Source organism: Haemaphysalis longicornis, unplaced genomic scaffold, assembly GCF_048455015.1.
Source record: "Haemaphysalis longicornis isolate Haplotype H1 unplaced genomic scaffold, Haemaphysalis longicornis Haplotype H1 scaffold_2, whole genome shotgun sequence".
NCBI classification, from domain to species: domain Eukaryota; kingdom Metazoa; phylum Arthropoda; class Arachnida; order Ixodida; family Ixodidae; genus Haemaphysalis; species Haemaphysalis longicornis.
In genome coordinates, this window is record NW_027526295.1 from 279,453,406 (window position 1) to 279,479,216 (window position 25,811).

The following is a 25,811-nucleotide window of genomic DNA, read 5'->3' on the forward strand; positions in this document are numbered from 1 at the left end:
CCGGATAAACGATGAAAAGTGTGCTAATTTGAGCCAGTCTACGCAGTGCAAGCAAAAACGGGAGCTTGACAAATTCACTTCAGTGTCCCTTTAATGTCAAGCACGTGTTTATCTACGTGGCTTATATATATATATGGCTTAATTCCCCGCAGAAATATTCCTTCGGAATATTTAGACTTAAATGTTTGTTTAAAATTACCTCGTAATTTATGCACGCGGGTATTCTGCCCCATAATGGGGAAAAGAATTCTGCAGACTGAGAAATAGGCACGCTAAGGTATGTGTTTAGTTAAACAAAGCTTCAATTTCTGCGGTGGGTGGCTTATTTTTCAAGGGTCTGTCGGTCACAAACATGCACACAAATATTACCCGTTGCCTTGTCTCGGTCACCAATTCAGCCTATTAAACATAAAAACAGCAGCTATGCCACTGGTTGAAGCACGTGCACATTTTTAACACTGAAGCAAATTTTTCAAACTTCTGGTTATGTTTGCATTGCATAGATAGGCTCAAACAAACACACTTTTCATCGTTTATTAGGTTAAAAAGCATTATTTATTTATAAAGACAGAAAGAAGAAAAAATACCGCACGACATCTTCGGTCGGAAGGTGCAACAACTACAGCAGTGACGCGTATCCGTCTTGCGATGTGATTGGACGATGTCCAAGATATTGAAGTTCATGCATACGCACTTGCGTATACCTACCTCAATGTTACTGCTTTTCTTTAGAAAACGCTTTAGTACCATCATGAACAGGCGTATGTGTCGGATTATAGTTATTGTTTTTTTGTTGTTGTTGCTGTTGTTTTTTAGAGTTGTGCGAACCAGTTTCGGTTTCGGTTCCGTGCAGTATACGTCCACGCATGCTACCGACGTTATCTGTGACCGAACATTAGCAATACTTCAGGAATCGCCATTTCCCGCCATTCCCATATTGTGACTCAGAAATGAGCCTGATAAACCTCCCAGCGCTGATTCTAGCCAGCAAGTATCGTTCGTTGCAGTGAGAAGGAGGAGCCGAGGCGTACGCAGTGCTGAGCGCCCTCCCCGCCACCGGAGATGCTCAGCTGAAGCTTATTTCTCGCACCTTCGGGGCTCGACTGACTCCCCTGTATAGTTCCCACCGGGTCATGAAAGTCACGTGAACACAAGGCCGATATAGTTGGCCAGTAGCTGGGATAGTTGGGTGATAGTTACCAAAATAACTGGACCCTCCCAGGAGTCGAACCTGCACAGAACGACAACACTTGCGTAGTGTTTTATGCCACTGCTCTACGCTAACTTTTTTTACTGCATGGAAAACTACCCCTCAAAGATATAAAAGCACATGCTATCTACAATAGCAGCACATTCACTGACATACTTTAAATGACAACATTAGGTTCACCGGGATATATTTTTTAAGTCAGGCAGACACACGCGCTTTGAAAAGATGCAACCAGTCCAGAGGTTGTGGTTGAGCGGCATAGAAACTATGCACACGCGCACATTGTTCGCAGAAAATTGACCTGCTGCCCGGAGGTTCCTTCGCAATGCGCTGAATCGTGCGGCACTTCCAGCCGCTGAACATTTCCATCATTACAAAAAGATCGTAAGGCACCGAAGAGTCTTTGGCCACTGGCAAGAATCGAAAACTATGTGGGGTGATATATATATATATATATATATATATATATATATATATATATATATATATCATTTTTAAGAGTCCGCTGGAAAACGTCCCAAAAACACAGAAAGAACACAATGGTCAATTGTCTCAGGCTGGTTGCAGAAACGGCAGTTAACAGACCAAGGAACAGATACACCTTAACAGGCAACGTAAATGTATGCAACTTGAAAAAGAAAGTTTTTGCAGCAGCCTGAATGCACATTCGGTTGACACGCTGCCGCACACGACTGTCCAAAAACTTTATATATGGTTGACGGTCAATAGTAGCAGGGAATAAACTTTCAAGTAATATACGAGTCAACTCCTTCGTTCGTACAGGTACTGTAGGGTAAAACGCACAGCCAGGAACTTGAAGGTGTCAGCAACCTTTTTAAGAAAGCCCAAGGTGGCTTGGGATTTTCGCTGTAGGTAGGCGCAAATAAAAATGCAAATTAGCACTCAAGTGAGTTTGAATAGATAACCTTAAAAATGGGTGATCACACGTTTTAGAGAATAAGAAACGCGAGACAAGCTGGTGGACAAACAAACACACCAGACCAACGCCAACAGACTTTAACGGAAAGAAAATGTTCTCCCGGTGCATTGGCTCCCACTCGGACTGCAACACAAAAGTAAACCAACACTCTATGGAACGCACAGGTAAGGACATGCATGACATAAACAAGTTTCAAGACGAGAAATACGTTGCACGATTCAGCCTACGCAAATATCGAGAGCTCCTGCCCCTTTCATGGCGGCTGTAAAAAGTTGAGGGGATTTTAGATAGGCTAGTGGGGTTCGCAGCCGCGGCACTTCGGAGGCATAACATGGGCCTTAAGCCGTTACATGGCCTTAGTTACGTAATTCGAGCCGTCGAAGAACGTCAAGACCGGGAAAGAGAGAAAAATCTTTTGAGCGAGTTTACAAGTTATCTGATGGGCATAGCGCAGTAATTTATAGCAGAGGTACTTTGCGACCCCCTAATGTAAGTACTGGATGTGTTGAGTGTCTACGTTTTGCAAGCATTTAATTAAGATTTCAAAAAAAAAAAGTTGAAAAAAGTGTTGCAGCGCCCCTTTAACGCTTACGATGAAAGCTTCGGTTGATTTTGATTCCTTATTACCTAGATTAACTTCGTTGACTTTTTTCTTGCCACTAATTGGCCTTATATTCTCTACTAGCCTAGCAGTCGTGCGGCTCCGTACGACTGTACGGCTCCGTACGGCTCCGTATGCAGCGTACGGCTCCACGGCCCCAGTGAAGCGAAGTCAGCGAAGCGTCGTGAGCCAATATACAGTTCGCTTGTGCGCTAGTGCGGAGCAACTGTGACGTCATCGACTCTGCTAAGCTTGACACAATCTACATGTTATCAGAATAAAGCCGCATTCTCCCGGGGGCAAATCTTCTCGGGGCTGAGCTTTAACTCAGCGAACTAATTCCGACGACCCGCCGGTGGCCGGCTGACTGACTCCGTCGGAGGGTCGGCGAGCCGTGCAGTATAGACGCAGTCAAGCCACGCCTGCAAAAGTAAGCGTCATAGGAAACGTCATAGAAAATCGGCGAGAGGGATGTAGAACGGAGGAAAGCACTTTCGAAATGATTTTTCTACGAAATAAATTCGCGCAAACGCACCCAGAGTGGTCGAAACATGGCATAGAGACTCCAGACTTTTAGTCTGCACAAGTAATTTCACAATGTTTGCTAATCACTTTAAAAGTCCCTTTAACAGGCGTTGCCAAGAACGTTCTACGCACATGAAATGCTACAACAGTGGAAGTAAACGCTTAGTAGAAATGTGCGCCATAAATAATACATGCTCGATACTGTAGTTTCAAATGTTCAGCAACTGATTATGTATATTGATTACTATATCTTTCAGGCCATTTGGTTCAGTAGAGGGTGGTTAGATTTATATAACGACCAAAGAAGTATATATGAATAATATACGTAAATACAAGGAAGGACAGCCACGGTCCTTGTCAATAGTCACCCAAGCGTTCTTCCCGTTTCGTACTCGCCATGCAACAACTCACGAAAACCTCAACCCTAGCCCGCCATTATAGAGCTTTGGCCAATCCTACATAGGTAAGCACAGTAATAGCATATACGTTTGCTAGAGGATAAGGCAACAATGGCATACACCGGACAAACTTTGTGTAGAAGCACTCTTACAGAACTTGCTTTTGGTTTGCATTCAGCCCAACCATGTCCTCTTTCAGGAAGTTGGCTTTTTCTCAACATGCGTATGTTTGCAGTAAAGCACACTTTACACGCACAAGCATAATTCTAACGTGAAACTCTGTCTACTTTTCAAAACCTTCGTGGTAAGCAGACCATGGTGCACGGCGATTTTTCCTGCGGTAAAGCAGGTGGTGAGTTAAAGAGCGAAACAACGTGAAGTAAAAAGCAAGACAACAATAACTGAAGGTGACGAACGCGAAGGTGGTGAGATTTCGTTTGTTTCGAGAATGTCCAGAACAATGTCAAGGATTCTTAAAGGTCGTGCTTTGCTGCCAATTCTGCGGTTTCCAGGACGCACTGCATGCTCGAGGGATGAGCGCGTAATGCGAAATCCTTCTGATTAAAAGGGAGTTTGGCTGTGTAGATACCAGCGTTGCTAGGGGACGTCTGCGCGTCGCGCAAGCTCTGCCCGCTGCGGCTTCTAGGACGCATTGCATTCCGGGGGCATAAGCGCATAATTTTCTATGGTGGAATTGGATTGGATTGGGGAAGCAGGGGGCATGACTTCGCAGAGAAACTGGAAGTTGTCAATGGCTTATGACACAGCTACTAGCATATATTTGGTTACTGTTGTATACTTGTATTCGTTTCACAAATCCTGCACAATGGCCCAGCAGCATTTTTTTTTAATTTTCTGATAGCAGTTTTGTGAAGTTGACATTCATGATACACGGCTGGCGATAAAGCGTGCTTTAGAGACCCTAACGGGACTATTTTCGGCACGTACGATGGACGACGTCAAGCGGGGTTGACAGCGGCAGCGTTGGCGCTGAAGTGACTCCGTCATGAAATTTGTGTTGTTTGTGGGTGCGGAGCTTAGGTAGTACATCAGGTATGTATGTATGTATGTATGTATGTATGTATGTATGTATGTATGTATGTATGTATGTATGTATGTATGTATGTATGTATGTATGTATGTATGTATGTATGTATGTATGTATGTATGTATGTATGTATGTATGTATGTATGTATGTATGTATGTATGTATGTATGTATGTATGTATGTATGTATGTATGTATGTATGTATGTATGTATGTATGTATGTATGTATGTATGTATGTATTTACTTCCATTTACTCCATAGGGATCATACTAAAATGGTTGTCTTCTGGTCACCCGCAACGACCGAACTTCAAATATAACGATTGTCTCTTATTCCGAACATGATGAAATAGCTCGATCCCAGCCCATTTAAGGATGTAGAGGAAATACGGTGAGGTAGGGGGGGGGGGGGGGGGGACAATCACTTGCAACTTTAAACCACGTTATTGAGTCGTCAAGGCAAAATGTTTTGCAGGTCACGCCTCCTTCTCTACAAGCATACTTGACATGACGTGAAAGGAGCGGCTTTAGCTTTCCACCAACAAGATCCGCATAAAAAAGAGCACGCGTGGTTTCGCGCTCCTGAGCTCGCGACGGCAAAAGATTGAGGGCGGCGTGGACCACAGGGTCCCGCGTACACGTGCGCGGAGGGGAGCGCGGGTAGACCCATCATTCACCACTGCCGCTGATGCATAATAAAGAACGCTGATCCTAGGCCGTGCAGGGGAAGTACTTCCAACCCTCCACCCTCTCCCCAACTATTAAAACTATTAAGCTGCGAGGCGGGACGTGGCCTGCGAAAGGGAGACCGATGGGTCGCCGGGGTGCCGGCGTGCTCCCGACAGATAAGAACGTCGCCGCTTGCTCTTCGCGCCTCTGGTTTCGGTTTTGCGGTTGGCCGCACATCGGGCACGGGTGCGGCCACCGCGCTATGCGGAGTAACATCACGTGGGGACGCTTCCCGCCAGCGTCTCGCGGGTTGCAGGGGGCAACAGAGACGATAACGCCCCGCGTGCGATGTGTCGCCCCGTTCTACGTCATGCAGCTTACCACGTGGTATGTTTAAACAGCTATGAGCTCAGGATACCTTTCACGAAATCCCATGCTTGCTTCTTAGGAAATTTTAGAGTTCTGGTAACACGACGCTAATACAAAAACATGGCTCTCAAGAACGTCCTTTTAACCGTGGCTGGCTTGTGTGTAGAGCCCAGCAGGAAAATCCCTCTTCGGGCATACCTTACTTTCATTGTTTCTGACATATATTTTAGATCAGATAGTCTAATATTCCCATAGTTTAAAGATTGGCTTCTGCGGTGCCGGCAGACATTTCGCCGATGCACGTATCCCTTCCCGATTGCCAGTGACGGCCGCGTGGCCGTTTGAAGTTCAACTTTCGCTGGAGGATGCGTAGAGAATGAGTCAGATCCCTTGAAAGATCGTAGTTAAGACATCGCTGCCAGTTGCATTTTTTTTTATTTTGAGAGGTTGCTCTGCAGCATATAAAACAGTGGGGACGTTTTGTTGTACGTGTACCTGTGAAATAGTTGTTTAGTCGTCAGGTGGTGCCGGTGCATGAGCGCGCGGCCGGTGTTTTGTGCCGCCTCGTTCCCCTTCAAAAACGCACGAGTCGGAGTCTGGACAATAGTGGAGGGTGGTATGGAGTCAAGATTGTTAACATAGGAGCAATAAAATTTTACTCCCTCAATCCCTCGGAAGGCAGAGCTGTTACTGCAAACTGGAAAATATGTTTTCAGGCGTTCAAGCAACACCCAATTTAAGGGAAATGCATTATCATGCCCTCAGCTTCCCACTACGGCGTCGTGAATATGCAAGACATGCGAACAGAGGCTGCTCTCAAAGCTCACGGTTAGGTGAGGCTAGTTAAGTGAAGCGTCTTTGGTTGTTTTCCCGTTGGTATCGTTGGCTCGTAAAACAACGTAAAACTACCGGCAGGGTTCCGTGTGCTCAGAATTACAGAGTTGTGGCAGCAGAGACGGCGAATTGCGCACAGAGAATGGAAGCGAAAAATACCCTGGAGACTTATAGGACAGAGAAACTAGAAATCAGAAAGGAAGGTTTTTATGGCAACACGCGAGGCAGTGCATTGCCCTTTGAAGCACGGGCGAGTTGTCTGAGAATCGGGGCATACGCGGGTATCTACAGGCAGCAGGATGAAACATGTATATGCTGCTGCAGGGACCGGGAAACCATAGAGCATATGGTCACAAACTGCACAGAGATACCACCGCGGCGGGACGATGGGGAAACGACGGTGACGGAGGATTTGGGATTTGGTGTGACGGGGAGCCTTAAAGGGCTGGTGAAGAGCTTTTCAAAAATATTTTGTTGGGGGCATTACATTATGGTTTTCCTGACGCTGAATTTGAAAAACATGTTTATTTTGTGTGTAAATACACCCAAACCATCTTTTTTCGTCAAAACAAACGACCCTTGCCCGCGGGCGCGGTGAGAGCTCTGGCTGCCTTTCGCGATTGGCTGGCGGCAGATGACGTCATATTCGGAAGTGCCGGCGCTGCGGGGACCGCTCGGCCTGAAGATCTCATTCTGTTCCCGTTCAGATACGGGCCAGGAGGTCCTCTGGTGAATGGAGGGCTCACACAATCTGTCCTTAGAATAGGAGAGCCTGAGGGAAGTATAAACGCAACAGGTTCGCTCGCGGTGAGCTTTAGAAAGGGGTTCTCCCCTGACGACTCATGGCCGACTTGTTTCTCGGGTGCAGGGAAGTTGCGCAGATATTGGTTCGCCGCTTTCAGTACCAGCGCTAGTCACAATTCCTAGCACAATTTTTCAACCCACCATCATCCCCATCCTCGAATGTGGAACTTTGTTTTTACATTTGGACTAGGCGGCAACAAGCTCTATACAGCGGCCTGCGATGCGTGCAGGCAGCGCGGCCGCCGCCGGTCGCCGCGTCGCGCAGAGGTGCTGGTGCCGGGTCGCTGCTCAGCCGGTCAGCGGAACGTGGCATTGCTGCACATACGCATGTTTTAGAATAGGGGCGCCGAACGTTGGTCGCCCCCCAAAAGGTAGAGGAACCCAAGCGTAGCATGCTGGTCCCCGACGTGCTTTAGAACGCCTTCCCCAACAGCTCCAGCCGGCTCAGGTTGCACGGATCGCCGCTGATGTTGGGAACTTTAGGCTTAGCACCAAGGGAGGTCGCTGCTATCTCTACAATTGCGAATGACTATCCTTAACAGTTTTTCACCACACTATCATCCCCTTTCTCGCATGTGGAACCTTATTCCTACGTTGATAGTCCTTCTAGCGATCGGTGCTGTGCTCATTCTTGCGCGCAGGTAACGCCATCCATCGGCCTCTCGCCGCATCTCGTGCTCGGGCAGGTTCGTTTGCTGCCGTCGACGAGCCTCCGCGACCGGTCGGCGTGGATCCGCATCGCGATACATTTTCGATCACCTCTTTCGAAATCACCTTGGATGGCAATCCCTAGCACAATTTTTCACCACACTATCATCCTCTCTTACACGTTTACCTTGCTTTTCGCGACAGCCTTGATTCTGTACGGCAGCGAAGAGCCGTCGCTACCGCGGCATGTGTGGTGCGAACCTGCGCCGTACGGGCATGCACGACCGGCGAGTGTGCAGAGCGCTTCCGCGCGCAGAAAACGCTTCATGCTTTCAGCTTGCTTCATTTCTTCTTAAAATCTAGCAATTCAGCTAAGCTGTCGTCACAGCCAACAACGTTGATCGGGAAAACGAGCAAGAAGTTCGGGAAGCCCAGAGCGCTGTGGTCCCACAAATTTTCTAATTCCCTTATAATAATGGATCAGAAACTTGGGGTAGGGGTACCTCCGTATTTGTTTGAGCCCGTCGCTTCGCGTATGAAGCACAGAGCACCCGACGACACGGCCGGCCCCGCGACTACTCGTGAAGGCAATGTAGTAGCCACGGGCGCTCGGGTAGGAAATATCTGGTATCTAGGAGTCGCTTTAGGGAATCACACAGTGGCATTACGGTTAAAAATCGACGCGGAAGAAACCCTAGACAATGATGATTAATAAAGTGCAGATTACACGCCTGCTTAATTCGGAACTTCGCCCAGAAAACTGGGACACAGCGAAGCGGCGGCGCACGTCACTGGCCGTCTTCCGAATATGACGCTACTTCCGGTCGCTGCCTCTCAGTTTCTCGCTCTTCCGGCGATGCGGCAGGGGGCAGTGGGCTGGGCGTAGGGTCGACTTTAACGACGAATACCGCTGTCCCCAAGCTAAAAATGACGAAAAAAAACTTTACAGGCATAAACTGACCAATGTAATAATTGTAAAAAGTAGAGTTTTGACCGGTTTTAAAAGCGCTTCAGTAGCCCTTTAACTTCAGGGCCATAGAGGTGACGAAGAGGCGGCTGGAGTGGTGGTGGAAGAAAAGTAGGGAAGAGATCGGTACGCAGGGGGAGTGATCCTAGGGATAAGAATTTAGAACAGCGGGAGGATGTAAAAACAAGCGTGCAAGGGCAGGAAGGAAGGAGGGAGCGGTGGGAGTTTAAAACCGGGGGAGGGGGATAGGGGGAGGCAAATTCATTAGGCTAGCTAAAGGTAGGACAAATAAGTGGAGAGAGAGAGAGAGAAAGGACTTTATTGGATCTCCTGCAGTCGGGGACGGGTCAGGCCTCGCAGGCATAGAGTTAATACTACTGCTCGCAGGGCTTCACCGTCCCGTAGTCTTCGCCGCTCACTGCGGCGTCGGGCCGACCCCGAGGCCTGCGTCTGGTCGGCGCGGGCTACTTGGAGTGCCGCCGCTGTCTCCCCTAGCCCTCGCTCCCGCAGGAGGAGACCGAGAGGAGTGCGGGTTCTCCTTTCGCCGTTGCTTGCCCAGTGCAGCCTCGAGCCGCTGGATAGCCCTTAGCTGGTGTTCGCGCTCCGAAGAGCCGATCGAGTCCGTAACGTCCGGAGGGAGGGTCGGCCTCCCGTCACTCGCGTCGTGTCTTTCACAACCCCACATCAGGTGGGTCAGGTCTGCGGTCACTCGCGCACAAACACTACACACACAGTCTTCATACAGGTCCGGGCACATGTGGCGCGCGAGCGCCGGCGTCAGCACCGTCCGAGTCTGTAGTTGCCGCAGAAGCACGGCCTCCCTCCTCGCGAGCCCCGGATGGGGCGGAGGGTAGGCCCGCCTCTCTTCCCTGTACCAGCGCAGCGTCGCGCCGTACGTGGTCAGGGGTTCCGCGTCGTAGTCTTCTTCTTCGCTCGATTCCTCGTCGACGTCGGCGTCCGTCGCTGGCGCGGCTCGGCACGTGGCGAGATCACGGGCCGCGGCGTCGGCTACCTCGTTGACGTTTCGGTGGCCGTTGCGGAGCTCCCGGCCCATGTGAGCCGGAAACCACCGGATGGTCGTGCTGGTGTTCCTGCGCGCTCCCTCTCCGATGCCGGAAAGGACGCGCATCGTCGTCTTGCACACCGTGCCCCTGGCGAAGTTGGCTATCGCGGACTTGGAGTCGCTGAACACCGTCTTCGTCCCCGGGTGGAGCAGGGCCAGCGCGATCGCCGCCTCCTCTGCCTGTCTGGCGGACTTGGCGCGCACGCTGCCGGCGCTCAGTAGTTCTCCCGTGGCGGCTCGCACCGCCACCACCGCGTAGGCGTCGTCTCGGTCCCGATGTTTGGAGGCGTCCACGAACACCGCATCGCCTCTCTCGTTGTACTCCTTGGCGAGCGCGCACGCCCGCGCCATTCTCCGTTCCGAGTTCCGTCCCGGCGCGACGTTCTTCGGGAGCGGGGGCACCACCACGCTGTTGGCTATGTCGTCTCGTAGCGGGATCAGCTCGTCCTCCTCCTCGAAGGGGCAGCCCAGTCCTACGCGTTGCAGCAGTCTCCGGCCCGTCCGGGTCGACCCCAGGCGTTCCAGCTGCGCCACTCTCTGCGCCTCGCTGATCTCCGCGAGCGTGTTGTGCACTCCCAGAGACGCGAGGGCCGCGTTGCTCGTGCCGTTGAGTAGGCCCAGGGCCGCCCGGTATGACTTGCGGATCGCCGCGTCGATCTTGGCTCGTTCCTGGGTCCTCCATTCGTGAAACGCTCCCACGTAAGCCACCTGGCTCACGACGAACGCCTGCAGCAACCGCAGCAGGCTCGCTTCTCTCATGCCGCGCGCTCGCGTCGCCAGTCGCTTGACGAGGCGCGTGGCGATGCCCATCTTCGTGATCAGCCGTTCCACGGTGGTGGTGTTGTAGCGGCGGCTCGCGTCCACGTGCATGCCGAGAACGCGTATGCTCGTCGCCTTGGGTATGGCCGTGCCGTCGCTCGCTCGCACCACGATGCTGCGCTCCGCTTCGGCCGACGCCTTCTTGTGATACCGGCCCGACGGGGGCACGATCAGCAGCTGCGACTTTTCCGGGGCGCACCGGAGACCCGTGCCGCGCAGACTCTCCTCGATGCCGTCCACCGCCTCTTGCAGCGCCGACTCGATGTGGCCGTCGCTGCCGCCCGACACCCACAGCGTGATGTCGTCGGCGTAGATCGTATACTTTACGTCGGGCAGCTCGTCCAGGCGACGGGCCACGCCGATCATGACCAAGTTGAACAACAGCGGCGAGATCACCGAGCCCTGCGGCGTGCCGACGCTGCCCAGCTCTCGCTCTTCTAGTTGCGTTTGGCCCACCTCCAGTCGGGCCGTGCGGCCGGTTAGGAAAGTCCGTATGTAGTTGTAGGAACGCTGTCCCAGGCCGAGCCGGGACACTTGGGCCAGGATCGCCGAGTGCTTTACCTTGTCGAAGGCGCTCTGCAGGTCCAGGCCCAGGATGGCGCGGTTGTCCGAGGTCGGCCTCGTTGGCGGGGCCAGCACCTCGCGCTGCAGCAGTAGCATCGCATCCTGCGTCCCCAGACGCGAGCGGAATCCCAGCATCGAGTCGGGGTACAGGTCGTTCGTCTCCAGGTACCGCTGCCACCGGTCGTTGAGAACGTGCTCCAGCACCTTCCCCACGCACGACGTGAGGGAGATGGGGCGCAGGCTCTCTATGCCCGGCGGCTTGTTGGGCTTGGGAATGAGTATCGTCTTGGCCGTCTTCCACTGTCGCGGGAGGCTGCCGGCTCGCCAGCACTCGTTAAAGTACTTCGTGAGTGAGGTTACGGCCGCGTCGCTCAGGTTGCGCAGCGCCTTGTTGGCGTCCCGAAACAAAGGTAGGGCCTCTAATCATCATCATCATCATTTACGTCATCCGCTTCAATGAAGTTTAGCACAAACTTAGCAGGTTTGGGCGGCAACACGCTTGGAAATTAAATAAATCAAACTTACTGAGATGAGCAGACTGTTATTGGCATTATCCATAGGCCCTTAAATATAGGACAGAAGGCAAAATGGGCTCTCCTTTCCGCCCTCCTTGGCTTGGTTTAAAAGATAATGGGTAAATAGATTGCGGCAAAGGATTACGGACAAATGGATTCGAGAAATTTTTAAAACTATAAGCGAAGAAAAGTTTTGTTAACGGATCATATTATTTGGATACGGGTATAACGGATTTACGGAGCTCACTATTTGCATTTGTGTTTTTTTTTTCTTGTTGCAGGATTCATGTTTGTGTTTGCCTTTCTGTCTACTTTTAAACGGTTTCTGAGCATCCACAAGACACCTATTTCCAGCTGCTGGCCCATAAGCATACTTTCCTAACTACCGCGATCATCATATTTTACCCCACTCAGGCAAGGGAGCACATCCGTCGTTGCAAGTAAGCTGGACATTTCTTGCTCACTATACGCCTTGACGCCTTGAAACCTATACCGAAACTCCTCACTTTCAGCACAATTTCTTCGTCTGCGTATTTACATAGCTTGAAGCGTCCTAACTGCTCTTACAAGTGTTATCATATAATGAGCACGTGGGAGGGGGGAGGGGGGAAGCGAGCGTGTTAGATGAGAAGTGTCCGCGTTGCGTTCGTTTTTAAAAAACGGTCATTTATGATAGAAGAGATTTCCAACCAAGTTAGTCTTCCATTGGCTCGTCTCTTGGATTACACACACTCGGGCCCCGTTCACGCGAGTTGTATGCTCTTACTTCAAAGACAAAGGGAAAGCAGTCAACAAAGGTGAATTCAAGTAGCCCAGCCCCCAATGAGGAAAAAGAGAGGAACTGTGTCACCACCCGTGCTCTCTTCCCCGCAGGCACACGACAGCACGTGCTTTCGAAAGCCCGTTCCGAAGTATTGCCATTGTCACCAAAGCCCCGACGACAAAAGAGCAAAGACAGGAGTGAACACAACAAACAGCGCCCGCTGTTAGCGATGCTAAGGAACCCCGACGCTCGAGAAGTGAACCCCGCCCGTTCGAGGACAACAATAATAGCCGCATTACGGGGCAGCTCGCTAAAGCGGCACAGGAAGGGGAAACAAGAGCAAAGCAGTAACGCCGAGCCGAGTTCAGGCCGCAGTTCAAGCGCGCTCGCGAGCGACTTTCCCTGCTTGTTGACGTCCGGGACTCGGCCCCCTCGCTTTCAGAACGCGCCTATTGTTTCAAAGTCGGAGCAGAGCTTCTCTCTTTTTGTTGCTGCCTTCCGAGTGTTGATGTTGTTTCGGATCGGCGCGTTCGGTCGCGTGTCGATGAGAGAACCGCCGGCACGCGCGTCGAGCCCTTCTTTCGCGGTGCTCGCAGCGAAACGCGTCGTCGTCCGGCCAGCTAGGGTGCCAAGGCGGCAGCTGGCGGTGACTGGACGTATTAATCTCCGATGTGCGCGCGTTGCTGAGGCTTTTGTGGGTCCGGCGAGCGTGTGAGCGTTTCCTGCGCGTCGTCGCGGTCGTTGTAGCGGCTAACAACTTCGCAGCCTTCGGTGCCTGGTATGTGCACAACGTCGTCGCTTGTCCCGGGGTCTTTGAGGATTAGTTTATCGCTTCCATTGTTCCTGGCCTCTCCGATGTGAAGTAGCGTGTGCCCGACGTAACAAAGCTGCTGTTCGGTGTCGCGCTCCGAGTGGTGTGCGTTTAATGAGACGCGTGACTACGCATCTCCCTGTTCCCTCTCACGGCGCCTCGTGGAGCTTCGCGCGCTTTGTGCGTTGGATACGCGCGTTGTAGGATCACACAGGAGACCACGTAGTCTCACCTGAGGCGAGCAACGCTCGTGACAGCAAGGAGCGGTACAAATGCGCGACAGGACGAATGAGTAAATAACTCAGCCAGAAATACGACTATTTCCACCTGAAACTGACAGAAATACGTGCTACGTTTGTCTCCTGTTTGGTTCTTCGAAAGCAAGTTGCACTCGCACCAGAAAAGTTATCCGGCCAGGTGTCAAATGCGCGATGTACCGAGTATCGCCAGTTGATGTTTTCGCACACAGAACCAGTGCTTCGTTGCACGTACTCAATATTAGCATAAAGTGCTTTTAGATGAGCCCACCCTTCAACTTTTTGACTCGAGTATAATCGCGCGTGTGCATTCTGTACCTGTGCTCGAATTGTAACTTCCAAGCTCGCCTGGTCATTTACTCCCCTGCCCACTTTCTCACCTCCTCCCTCGTTCTTCTCTGCTTGCACACGTGCGGCCGGCACTGCCCCAGGCCTCACGTAAACGGCCTTCTGTTTCCTAGCGTGCTCGCTAAAACAATTTCTGTCTAAATTACTGGCTTGCTTGCTTGCTTGCTTGCTTGCTTGCTTGCTTGCTTGCTTGCTTGCTTGCTCGCTTGGTTTGTCTGCTTTGCAATTGCTTGCTCGCTTGCTTTACCTGCTTTGCTTGCTTTGCCTGCTTTGCAACTGCTTGCAATTGCTTGCTTGCTTGCATGTTTTGCATCCTTTGCAATTGCTTGCTTGCTTACTTGCTTGCAATTGCTTGCTTGATGCTTGCCTGCTTGCTTGTTTCCATATTTATCGCATATTTACTCGCAGTCGAACTAGCACTGTGACGTTTGTTTTTATGTTATACAACTTTGCTTTCGAGTGAGTGTTGAAACGACACGGCATCGTAGTCAGTAAGCGGATGAGGAAGCATTCACAGCACCCTGATATTAAAGATACATCTTTGACGCTTTTCGTCATCATCGTGATCATTCATCACCACCGTCGTCGGTATTGCCCGCGAGTAAATCCTGGAGATTCTTTTCATCTCCCTATTCTTCAGACTCAACGACTTCCCAAAGACGATATTTTTTTTTCTTATGCACATAATCCAGTCTTTATATTCAGCCAGAGTAGCACAAAGACCGGCCAACTAACGCCGCTTCATGTGCAGCTTGATAAACTCAGCATAGAATCAAGCGGTATATGCCACGATCCAAGCGCATTCATTTTAGTTTACCAAACTAATCCTGTTTTCTACTACAAGCTGTTCTGCAGCATTTATAACGTGAATACAGTTTTTCTTACTGGTACGTCGCGCAACGAAGACAAGCCATCGACCGAATGTTCCGAAACTATCAGTGTCCGAGACACCAAGGAGAGGGGAAAGTGCTCAACATTCCTTTTTCCCGAGCACGATCTTCAGGAAATATCACCGGTGAAAGAAGCCAGGGAAGAAGCATTAACGTGAACCCGCTCGTACACACTACGCCGGACCAAAAGCGGAAATGTCAGCATACATTGCCTCGGATCATGCTCACAAAACCGCAAAAAAAGGGAGAGGATGGAGGAAAATAAAAGGCAGTAACGTCGTGCAAAAAAAAAAGTAGAGAAAAGAACACAAAGATGGTGCCAGACGACACGTAATCACGCATGTTGTGCGTGCGAGCCACCCTCCTCTGTCGCATCGGATCCCTTCGTCGGCGCGCTTCGCTTGTGGCTTTGACTGACGTTCCCGTAATAACACCTCATTTCGGATTTATGGAAGGGCCCAGCCTGTCCGTGACGTCAGTGCTACGGGGGCGCCGCGGCAGCTGTCTCGTCGCAGGAACACAATCAACCCGCACGTCGGGACTCACTTCTATTGTTTCAGACCCGATGCTCCCGTTCACTCCCGTTTGGAAACACTCCGCTTAGTGCGGAATAGGAATTTCTGAGGAGAGCCACCTACGTGGAAAGTACGTAAAGCGCCGGAGTACACGGGCCACTCTAAAGGGGGAGGGGGTCTCTATTCAAATAGAATGCTAGCGCGGGCGTACTCCTACTTTAAACAAAAACGTTCATAAGTCGGCTTCTGTAAGATCTAAAGACTTCGACGAAAAGAATTCCCTGCTTGTTTTTTGCAGTTCCAATAATTGATCTGCCCTTAACGTCCCATAGCGTGGCCATAGACCTATCATTATTGGGTAGTGGCAAAGCACTGTGCTGCTGCGAACACGAAGTCAAGGCTTCGAGTCCCGGCCTCTCGTGTGTATTGTTGATACATGTTGAAATAAAAAGAAGCCTCCCTGTGTGCGATGTGCCGCCGCTCACTAAAAATAAACTCCAGATAGCCTGTGCATTCTTCTGTAGCCGTTCTTGTTACCGGACCGGCCGTTGTCGACCGGAGTTAGGGTATCCCGACCGGCGCAGTTTATTCAGGTTGCCTAAAGTAACCAAACGTGATTCTTTGTCATGCATAACAGTGCAGGTTGTCAAACCCAAGAATTCTGACTCAAAATCTCAGTGGACTAAAGAGATCACAAAATTGTTCCTGCATGCTTTTCAAAACTTTCCATACACCACATTTTCGTTGTGGTTGCTTCCACTTTTAATGCTAAAACTGATGAAGCAATAACTAAAGTTTCGCCTTTTGGAGAACTGACGGGCTGCAGTGCTTAAAGAAGCAAAGAGCGATCCTTTCTTCTCAGAAGCGAGCTTTATTGTACATAAAATCTTCAATCTTACGTTTTCTAACAGAGTGGGAGGAACCTTTTCCGTCTCAAATAGTACAGATTTATAAATAAAATTGACTTCGTAACTTTAAGAACTTACTAAACTAGTTTTAGTTATTTTGAACAATGACTCTTTACAAATGGGAAATCAATAAACATTAACTATTTACTCTCTCTCTCTCTCTCTCTCTCTCTCTCTCTCTCTCTCTCTCTCTCTCTCTCTCTCTCTCTCTCTCTCTCTCTCTCTCTCTCTCTCTCTCTCTCTCTCTCTGATAAATACCTTACAAGAAGAAAAATAAGTACCGTTGCGAAAGTAAAAAAATGAGTCACCACCTCGTAACCGACTCGGATCTACGATGGTGAGAGCAGTGCAAAATGTCGGCGATCTCTCCCGCCGTTTTCCGCCAGCGGAGATGGAAGCCAGCGCGCCAGGCGCGCCCGTTTTCGTTGCCTCCTTTCGTCGCCTCTTTCTGACGTGTCCCCTCGTTTTATTTTCCAGACGGCCTGACGTCGCCTCTTCGAGAACCCTCACACCCCGCGGAATTAGACAGGTGACAAGACTCCAGAACACAGGCGAAGGAGCACGAAGCGGAGAGCGGCGGCCAAAAAGGCAAGCAGAGCCAAGCCTGCATCCCCAGGGGGGGTAGCGTGCGACGATGTGTATCTGTATGCATGTGGCCCTCTATATGTGGGCTCCCGCCACAATGTCGACACCCTGCAGTCCCCGCACACACTAGGTTTGGGATTTATCTTCACCTTTTTTCCCTCATCATAGCGCGCGCCCTGTGCGGGAAACAAGCGGAAAAAGGGAAGAGACCTGTCGCAGGCGGCGGCGCAGAAAGAACCTTTGCCGTCCGCTCCCGTTAGTCTTGTGAAACAGGCGTGACGGCTAATCGAAATTAGCCTACCGCGAAGCCTTGTCGCGTGGGAGCGACCGTGTGCTGCAAAGAAAGCCACCCGCGTGCAGAAAACTGCGCAACACGCGAAAAATTTCTGAAGTTCCCAAAAATTGCGAGCATTCCCTTATCAACTGCGGAGCTTGAAACTTGCGTGTGGTGCATGTAATAATTAGGCGACTGTATCTGCTGTATGCGGAGCCTACTGCTGAAGACTAAGCTTTAGAACTTTTACCCAGAGGATTTGCCTTTTGTGAGGCCATCAGGTCTCTGAGCATACTCGCAAAGCAGTGCTTTAGCTTTCCTGCTGCATGCATAAATCGACAGTGGTCCCTAGAAAAGTAATGTAAATTTTCAAAATCTCTTTATGTGACGCCGCCCTCCTTTTGTAGAGAACAGGAAGCTGACGCTTGTGCGACAGTTATTTTCGCACGACGTTTTAGGGGGAGGGGGGGGGGCGACAATTTCATCGATTCATTCATAAGGATCCTAATACAACCCTTATGCCAGGTTCAGACTTATGCCCCGACTGTCGTAATATTTACAAAAAAATGACGACAGGTCACGACTGAGCCAACTGAACTGCGTGACACGCTGTTTTTTTTTTTAACAGTCATACCTCACGATACGACTTTTGCGTCGATTTGCGCTGCTGAGCACGAGGTCGCGGGGTCTGATGGAAGCGAACAGCAAAAACGCCCGTGTGTACGAGCTTTAGGCGCACGTAAACGACCCCAGGGGGTCAAAATTATTCCGGAGCCCTCCACTACGGCGCGCCTCATCGCCTACGTTGCGTCGGCGGGTTAAGCCCTACAATAAACCAATCAACTTTTGTGTCGGTAGTCTGAACATGACATTACGCACAAAATGTACATTCAGATCTACATTGTCGGTACCACGTGCGCTGTTGTCAGACGTGTTGCAGTTACAGAATAAAAGGAAGACGAGCGTTTGTAGCCCCGTTATTAATAAGTGTGCTCAAACGATGCAACACTCAGGCATGCTAGCAAACACTGCGACATCTTCCGGCCTCCCTTTAGCGTAACCTGGGCGCGCGTCGACTGTTGCGCCAGCTGTTTACCTATTACGCATATAAAATGCTAAACAACCGCTTATACCAGCTTGATCTCACATCCGTGGCGTCATGACACAGGCATCCACGGGACATATATGTCTTAGTGCTACACTTATCAGTCTTTTTCAGTCGAAACACGGTTGCAGAATTCGCTCTCTGCTTGCGTTCAACGTCATCCCATCCTATCTTAAGTTGGCTTTCTTGCCTTACGGATACATTTGCAGTGAAGCGCTCTTTAAATGCCGTAAATGCTTTCGGCAGGGTCAGCGGACTGCGCGAAACGAGCGAAGCCCAAAAGTGACCGTGTTGCAGCAAAAATGAAACGTCGTTCTTAATAATAAAGTTTGCCGCTAGGTGTATTACGCATGCGCAGTGTTTTATTCACCACTACCGAAAGCATGACAAGGCACGGACGAGGCATCAGCTTCCCTTTGCACTTTTAAAAGGCAGCAGCCTCCCCTGTACCACACTCCATCGATCGTGTACATGAAAAGCGGCTTTTGTCGGCGGAGAAATGTGCACACAGCAACATACTAGATCCACACAAAAAAAATGCTCGGTGGATCCAGAACAAGAACAGCGCAAAAATTTGTCCCCGTACACCCCTTCCCTTTCAAATAAGAATGCCTCCGGAAACGCGTCAGTGACACAAGCAGAAAAGTGACAAAAATAGGAGGAAAAGATGAAAATTGGGAACGACGGCAAAATTTGACAACGCAACCAGAGATGAAAATAACTTTCCCTCTCCCTCCGTCTCTTTCGCCTCCTCTTTGTATTTGGTGTTGTCATTGGTGTCGCTCATCCGTATCTTGGCCGCTTTTAACTTGCGTTCGTGCTGGAAGGGTGCGGGTCTGTGTGGCGCTTTATAAAGCTCGTTGAATGCCACCATCCCATTTGGTCGTGCGCCGCAGTGACACCGCGGTGGCGCTATGCTCGCTCTGTGCGTGCGCGTCCTCTCTTTACCCCTTCCCGCCTTTCTTTTCCATCAGCCGGCGTGCCGTAGCCCGAGGGCCGTTCGGTTCGAACTCAATCATTCTCCCCGGGCGGCCCGCGGAGAACCCGTTGCTGCCACGGCGTCCGCAGGAATCGGGTCCCGGGCTCGTTCCTCCCCGCGTGCGGTATATCGTTAATACGTTGACAGTCAGCTCAACAGCCTCTCGGCGGAATCCATCCCAACGCCATTCGTCTCAATCGGCCGGAACCCGTTGAGATTCCGGACCCTCCCTGCGCATCACCTCTTTCGTCTTCTTTTTATCGTCCCCCGCTTCTTCTTACCCCCATCGCCTATTCCTGTTATTTTCTTCGCGCGCCCTATGCGTCTCCCACGTGCGCATACCGCCTCCCCCTCAGCCGCCGCCACTTTCCTTGCGCTATGTGCGTGTGCCGTGGGCTGCATTGCGCGGCCTCTTCCTTACCTCGTTCAAGGTGGCCAGATCGACGTTGCCCCAGGCCGCTGCATTTAGCGAATGCACGTCCCTGCTTCGACCAATCTGAACTTCTCTGCCATCTTTCCTTCTTTTCTTCTTGCCCCTCTCCTTTTTCCTCTTCCCGGGCGTGGGTCCATTAACGTGCTCCGCATGGACCGAATTTGCGATGGGCGAGATTTTCCAGGAGGCCATATTTTTTGCGCTCGGGCTTTTCATTCCGACGCCTTCCGCTGGAGGCCCTTTGTTCTTTCCTTTGTGCCACGGAGCATAATGCACTGCATCGCCGCGAGCGTGTTCGCTTTGTACGAACTGCCATTTCTTTTAACGATTAGTGTGGAAGCTCGGTTTCTTGCTTCTTCTCACATGTTCTTATGTGCGAGCGTTGAAGGGGCGAGTAGTTTCGCGCATTGAAAATTGTGTCCCGATAACTATTGCCCCTTAATCTAAAGCTGGACAAGCGACTTTTTTCAAACGATGATATGAGCATGCCTTCGGGAAGTCCGTACAGGTTTATATCCGCACTGTAATAAAGACGAATCCACTTTCTGTCCACATTTTTTATCAGAGAGAAATAAGTGGCAAGGGGGCATGTGTGCATAAATACCTGTTTTTTTATGGGCTTTCCTAAAGGTATTTGTTTTGCGAAACCTCCATGAGAACTCGTAGTCCTTGATCGACACAAGACTAGCACTGCTTCACTAACTGGCCTTTTTAGTGTGCTCACCAGCATCTGTGATGCTAGTGGATATTTGATGCGATCTTATTTGGTTTTATGTCAGTGGGACGATCGTGATTATTAATGTATACTAGTCATTTTAGCGTCACTGTACAGACCCTGAGTGAGTACTCAAAGAAAATAAATTATGGCATTCAAAAATTACCGTAATAATGTTATAATTCATGGTGATGATGATTACGATGTTTATAGTAGCATGTTTTTTGCTCCCCCAGGGAAAAAATACTTGTGACGCAACTGTGACAGCAGATAATGTTGCTGCCACAGATTCATCCGTGTACACATGTGTATATTTGCCATAGCAGTTCCAGATGTGCTCCAGAGTAAAATACCTGTGGGTTTCCACCGCTAACTTGAAGATGCTCGGGATGCCCATCGTGCCAACATTATGACCGACCTGAGCGGGAGACTCAACGCAACTTCTTTCTGTTGAAGGGAGCTCGTTCGAGCACCTCCAAGGTAGAGTTGGCAGTCAATGGATAGTCACAAATGTGTCCGAAGTAACTCTCCCGTGGCAAGTACACTAAGTGAAATAAGCCTGGACTTTCTGAAAGTTCTTACTGTCGAAATTGTCTTCGAGAGGCCAAGACGGAGCCACAAGGCACAGGCCTATGGCCTTTCCAGCAATTCGATGTTGGTCTTGGAAACTGAGCCGAGTTCTGAGTCACTACAAAACAACGAACAACAAAGTCAGGGCATCAGGTGGCAGTTTACGAAAGTGCTCACCACTCCCTGAAAAAGTACGCAGCATTTTGGAAGTTATACCAGGATGGGGCAGCCTGTCCGTATAAAAATGTGGACGGGCTGCCAACCTGATCACCATAAGAAAAGCGCGCGCCTTTACGCTGTTTTCAGCATACGACCATATCCTCGCAAGTGGCTGTACTGCATAAATGTTGGAGTGGCAGGACCCTCGCCGCAAGTGTCCACGCCTGTGAACTCCGCTTTCCACGCTGCCTCAACACGCGGTCTGCAGAAGAACTGCACTGACTGCGCTTGAACGTCGCCTTTACCCGAAGTTTTAAATTAAAAACAGGTTGGGACGATTCACCCCTGTGTCCGACTTGTGCTGGGCGTGAGACCATAAACCACTTGCTGTGCATCTGCCCTTGATTCACTGCTGCGTGAAAAACTGCAGCTAGCTCCCTGTCTCGTATACGACATGGAGGCAGGCTGGAACCTGTCATTTTATTGGGATAGCACCTTGGAAACTAAATCTCTGCTCCGCTTCTTACGAGACTCTGAACTGGAAACATCTTTTTGGATCGTAATCACTGCAAGTGTCTCGAAATATGTATTGTTTCGCGCTGTGGTGTTTATCTGTTTCGTTGATTGGGTTGATGTCTTTCCCATTCTTTGCACCGTTTATCAAAACTAATCGAAGTTCCAGAGAAATTTACTTTAAACCGAGCAGCGCTTTTGATTATGCCGCGCCTAATTACTTTTTATTTGAAATGTCGAATTCGCTCCTTCACGGGACCTTAGAGTTTAAAATCACGCGCCAGCTAGCCCCGCATTTACTTGCGGCAACAGTATCCCAGCCGTACCCTGGGCCTCTTCGGTTAAGCCTAGCTCATGTACAGGACCAATTATACGGTTGGTTCTGAACACTTTGTGCCATTATCGCATTCAGCCGTTTGTTCGGCAAGCTGTTACACCAGGACTCAACATCTGCATCCAAAAGGAGCCCGCAGCTTCGAAGTCCGCATTACGTTCGGGCACAGATGAACCCATTCTGATACCACGGGGTCCCAGGGGCATAGCAAAGCCGGCGATGTGGCACCCACTTCATCCTTTGTGGGGGTGGTTTCAAAGGTTCTAGAGGAAAGAGATGCAGGAGCCACAGCCGCCTGATTTCCTCCTCCTCCTCCTCCCCCCAACACACAAACGCTTTTGGAGTTTCGAGTTCGGAATTCAGGTGGCCGTTGAAAAAAGTATGCGTCGTGATGATTGCGACAAGAGAAAGGCAGTCATGGGGAGTCTAGCTTGATGTGCGACAGCAAAGTGTGGTACCGGCTGGGGAGAGGACAATTCCTCTCACACAATAAGGACTCCTGAACACTGAAATGTTAACTAATGGACCTTACGACATATATTACGACATACACGTCCACGTCTAGTTTGGGCCACGTTTTCTTCTTTCTTTAAGTATGTACCAACTAGCTCAGCAACAAGTTTTGTTAATGGACCTTCCCAAATGATGCCGTTAGCAACACCGTGCTGCGTTTCCTCGAGCGAGACAATAATCGCTACTGTGGCTTATTTTTGCTAGAGGGGGGCTAGCGCTTCTCCAAGCGCCTGCTTGCCACGCACGCATCGAACGCGTGCACACTCACTGCAACGGAGGGCACCGAGAGTAAGCAGGCGGCGATACTTATCGCTCCGAGCGGCTCACTGACAGGAAGCACCAAGAGGAATCACCGCTTGCGTCACTGAGAGTCGAGAAGTCACGACATCGCGCACTTTCGCTCTTGTCGCGTGGACTATGGGAAGGGCAATGGGAAGGGGGATGCGGTGGAAACACCATGATCCGGAACGCCACACGGAGAGGGCCCATTGACGTAGGTGGCGTCACGCCGGCCAGAAAAAAAAAAAAAAATGACGAGGAACAGATAGTTGAGCCACTTCCTAACCCGTGTCTTGTCTTTTCTTGTTGTTTATCAGCTATAAAGCACGTGTTGCTCACCGCTCTCATCTGAGCAGCTTAATTAAGAAATGGTGGAGTTCGGTGGACAGCCCCATTGACATAGGACAACTCGCAGGCCTTGTTGTCTAAGCGGTGTCGGTTGCATCCTGCTCTGATCGCTTCCTTCTCTCCCCCCTCTGTCTCTCCTGCACGAGGCGCTGTCGATCGCTCGTGGACTACCACTTCGGCGGCAAACAAAAGAGATCGATGCGCGGCCAGGCCCGCGATCGAGGGGCTGCGGCCACGAGGAGCCGGTCGCGTCGCTACGTAATCGAGCGGTCTCTCGGCAGCGGCTCTCACAGAGCAAGGACTGTGTGCGGCGGCCCACGCCCATTTGACGTGAAAGAACTCGCACGGGCACTGCATTTCTGCATTTCCTGGGGCCATTGCGCGGAATGCGGCTTATGGTATAATTTGTTTGACGCGCTGCTGACTTTATATTAGATCAAAGCGACAAACTATGACCCGCTACGTTTTTGGGCTTTAGAAATAGATTAGTGTTTTCTAGAGCAATAGGTTAAGTAACAGTGCAAGCCTGGGCGTGTCGGTGCATTGTGGAGAGGCGTGTGAAGCAGCACAAATGCTAGGCAGATTAAAGAGCTAAATTTAATAAAAGAACTTATTACTAATCAAGGTACTGAATCTTCTCTAACAGCAGCTTAACGTGCGTGGCGCTAGCGCACGACGGCTGTCAACAGAAGAATCGCGGAGGGCCGCGGATAAATTACGGTTCACTGAAGTTCGTACAAGTTAATGCACCGTGCTTCCGCAATCACGCCGATATTTCGCCACAGCGACCGTTACGGTACGGCTACTTTGCACCCAGCGCTACACGCGAAGATTTGACTTTGGCGCAGGTTGGTCGCGGGATGCGCGAGGCACAATGCCACACAGAACGGGAGCTTCCCGAAAGTATAAAAACCTGCTGTCGACAGCTTATGCTGTAAAAACACATCAACGAAACTGGTTAACATGGTTCCACGTGATGCCGGCAACAAAAGGCTGTGTACGGTGCTTCAAAAATCTGCTTTTCTGCATGTCTGCAAGTTCTTAGCCTTGTGAAACATGTGTCATGTCTTAGAATGATGGCGGTACTGAATTGTTATTCTGGATTGATTTAGGTCCATGCATTGTGGTTGATGCCATACTCCTGTTTCAGGAAAGGAAGAAAGGCCCGACGGTTGAATAGAAACAAGGTGAATTTTTCTCCGTTTTCTACAGCCCTTGCTGTAGTGAATAGAGGCTATAAAAAACTATTATAAACAGTTGATGCCCTTGCCAAGTTCCTGCGTCACCTCGTTCTCTTTCATTATAATGCTCAATCCAACGGTTGCTGCTTTTATAAAAGAACGTAAACGGTGTTAATTAATCACGTTCGCTTGTCTTTTTAGGCAGTTGCCGTGTCCTTGGTCGCAATCATTAGCGAGTTCGAGCCTATTTTTCTTCCAGGGATCACGGTGGTTGCACATCGTTTCAGCACCTTTTCTTTATTCTTTTCGAAACCGCGCATTGTTTCGAGCCTCCACGCGAGAACGCTACCTTCTCGTTCCCCGGAATTTTTCAGTTCGGGAATGTTTCGTTGCACGCCGCACAATATGTTCCAGAGGGGGGCGGATTACACTGAAAAGCCCATCTGCGAAACAACAACGACACACCGAGATAGGTTAATTTCTAAAGGGGAAATAAAAAAGGGAGGACACAATGGCAACAGCAGGTGAGAGATTGAAATATTGGAGACAAAGACAAGAAAACGTAGAGTGGTCCCCGCCACCAAACGGCGATTAGGTTTCCCCTCGGCAGCGCCTCGTGATCGTACGCCCAGACGCCGCGCGGTTTGCTAACAAAGGTTTCGGAAACCATACGTTTCCGGCCTTCCCCCATCGGATTTCTGACAGTTCCCCTGGCACCCCACCCCCTCCTCCTCGTCCCTTAAACCTGCTCTTTCGCTGCCATCTCGGCGAGCGGTCCCGGCCACCGGGCGGTGATTGTTCGACGACTAATGCGCTCCTTCGCGCTCCTCGTTAGCAGCGATCTGTTCGCCCCAATCTGCTCCCACATCGAACCCCGCTTCGCGCTCTGCTTTGCTCTGCTTACGGAATCATTTCGATTCCACTGTGTGTACACGGACAGACACTGGCAATGCGCAGTACGTTTCTGACGCGGTTGCGAGCCGCCAGCTCACTCCCGCCGCAATTCGTGAATGTTCGCTGATGTAGTTAGACGGCAAACAATTTAGTGTGTTAGTAACTATTTCTGAGAATTTTCTCGAGGTAGCCGGCTATTGGGGGTAAAAAAATCAGGATATTTGTCATTTTCCTAGGAAACACGCGTCTACTCACATACTCCAAATACCCGCAAACCAGTAATGTAGTATTATCTCAATGATGTCAGTAATTGCCTTTGGCAAAATATATTTATATAAAAAAACAGGTGATATATTGACCCGAGTCTTAAGTGCTGGTTTTTGCTTAAACTTTAAAGCTATAACATGTAAAAAGATTGTTGAAAAACCTTTCTTGTGATTGTTCATGTAACAGAAGTAGCAAC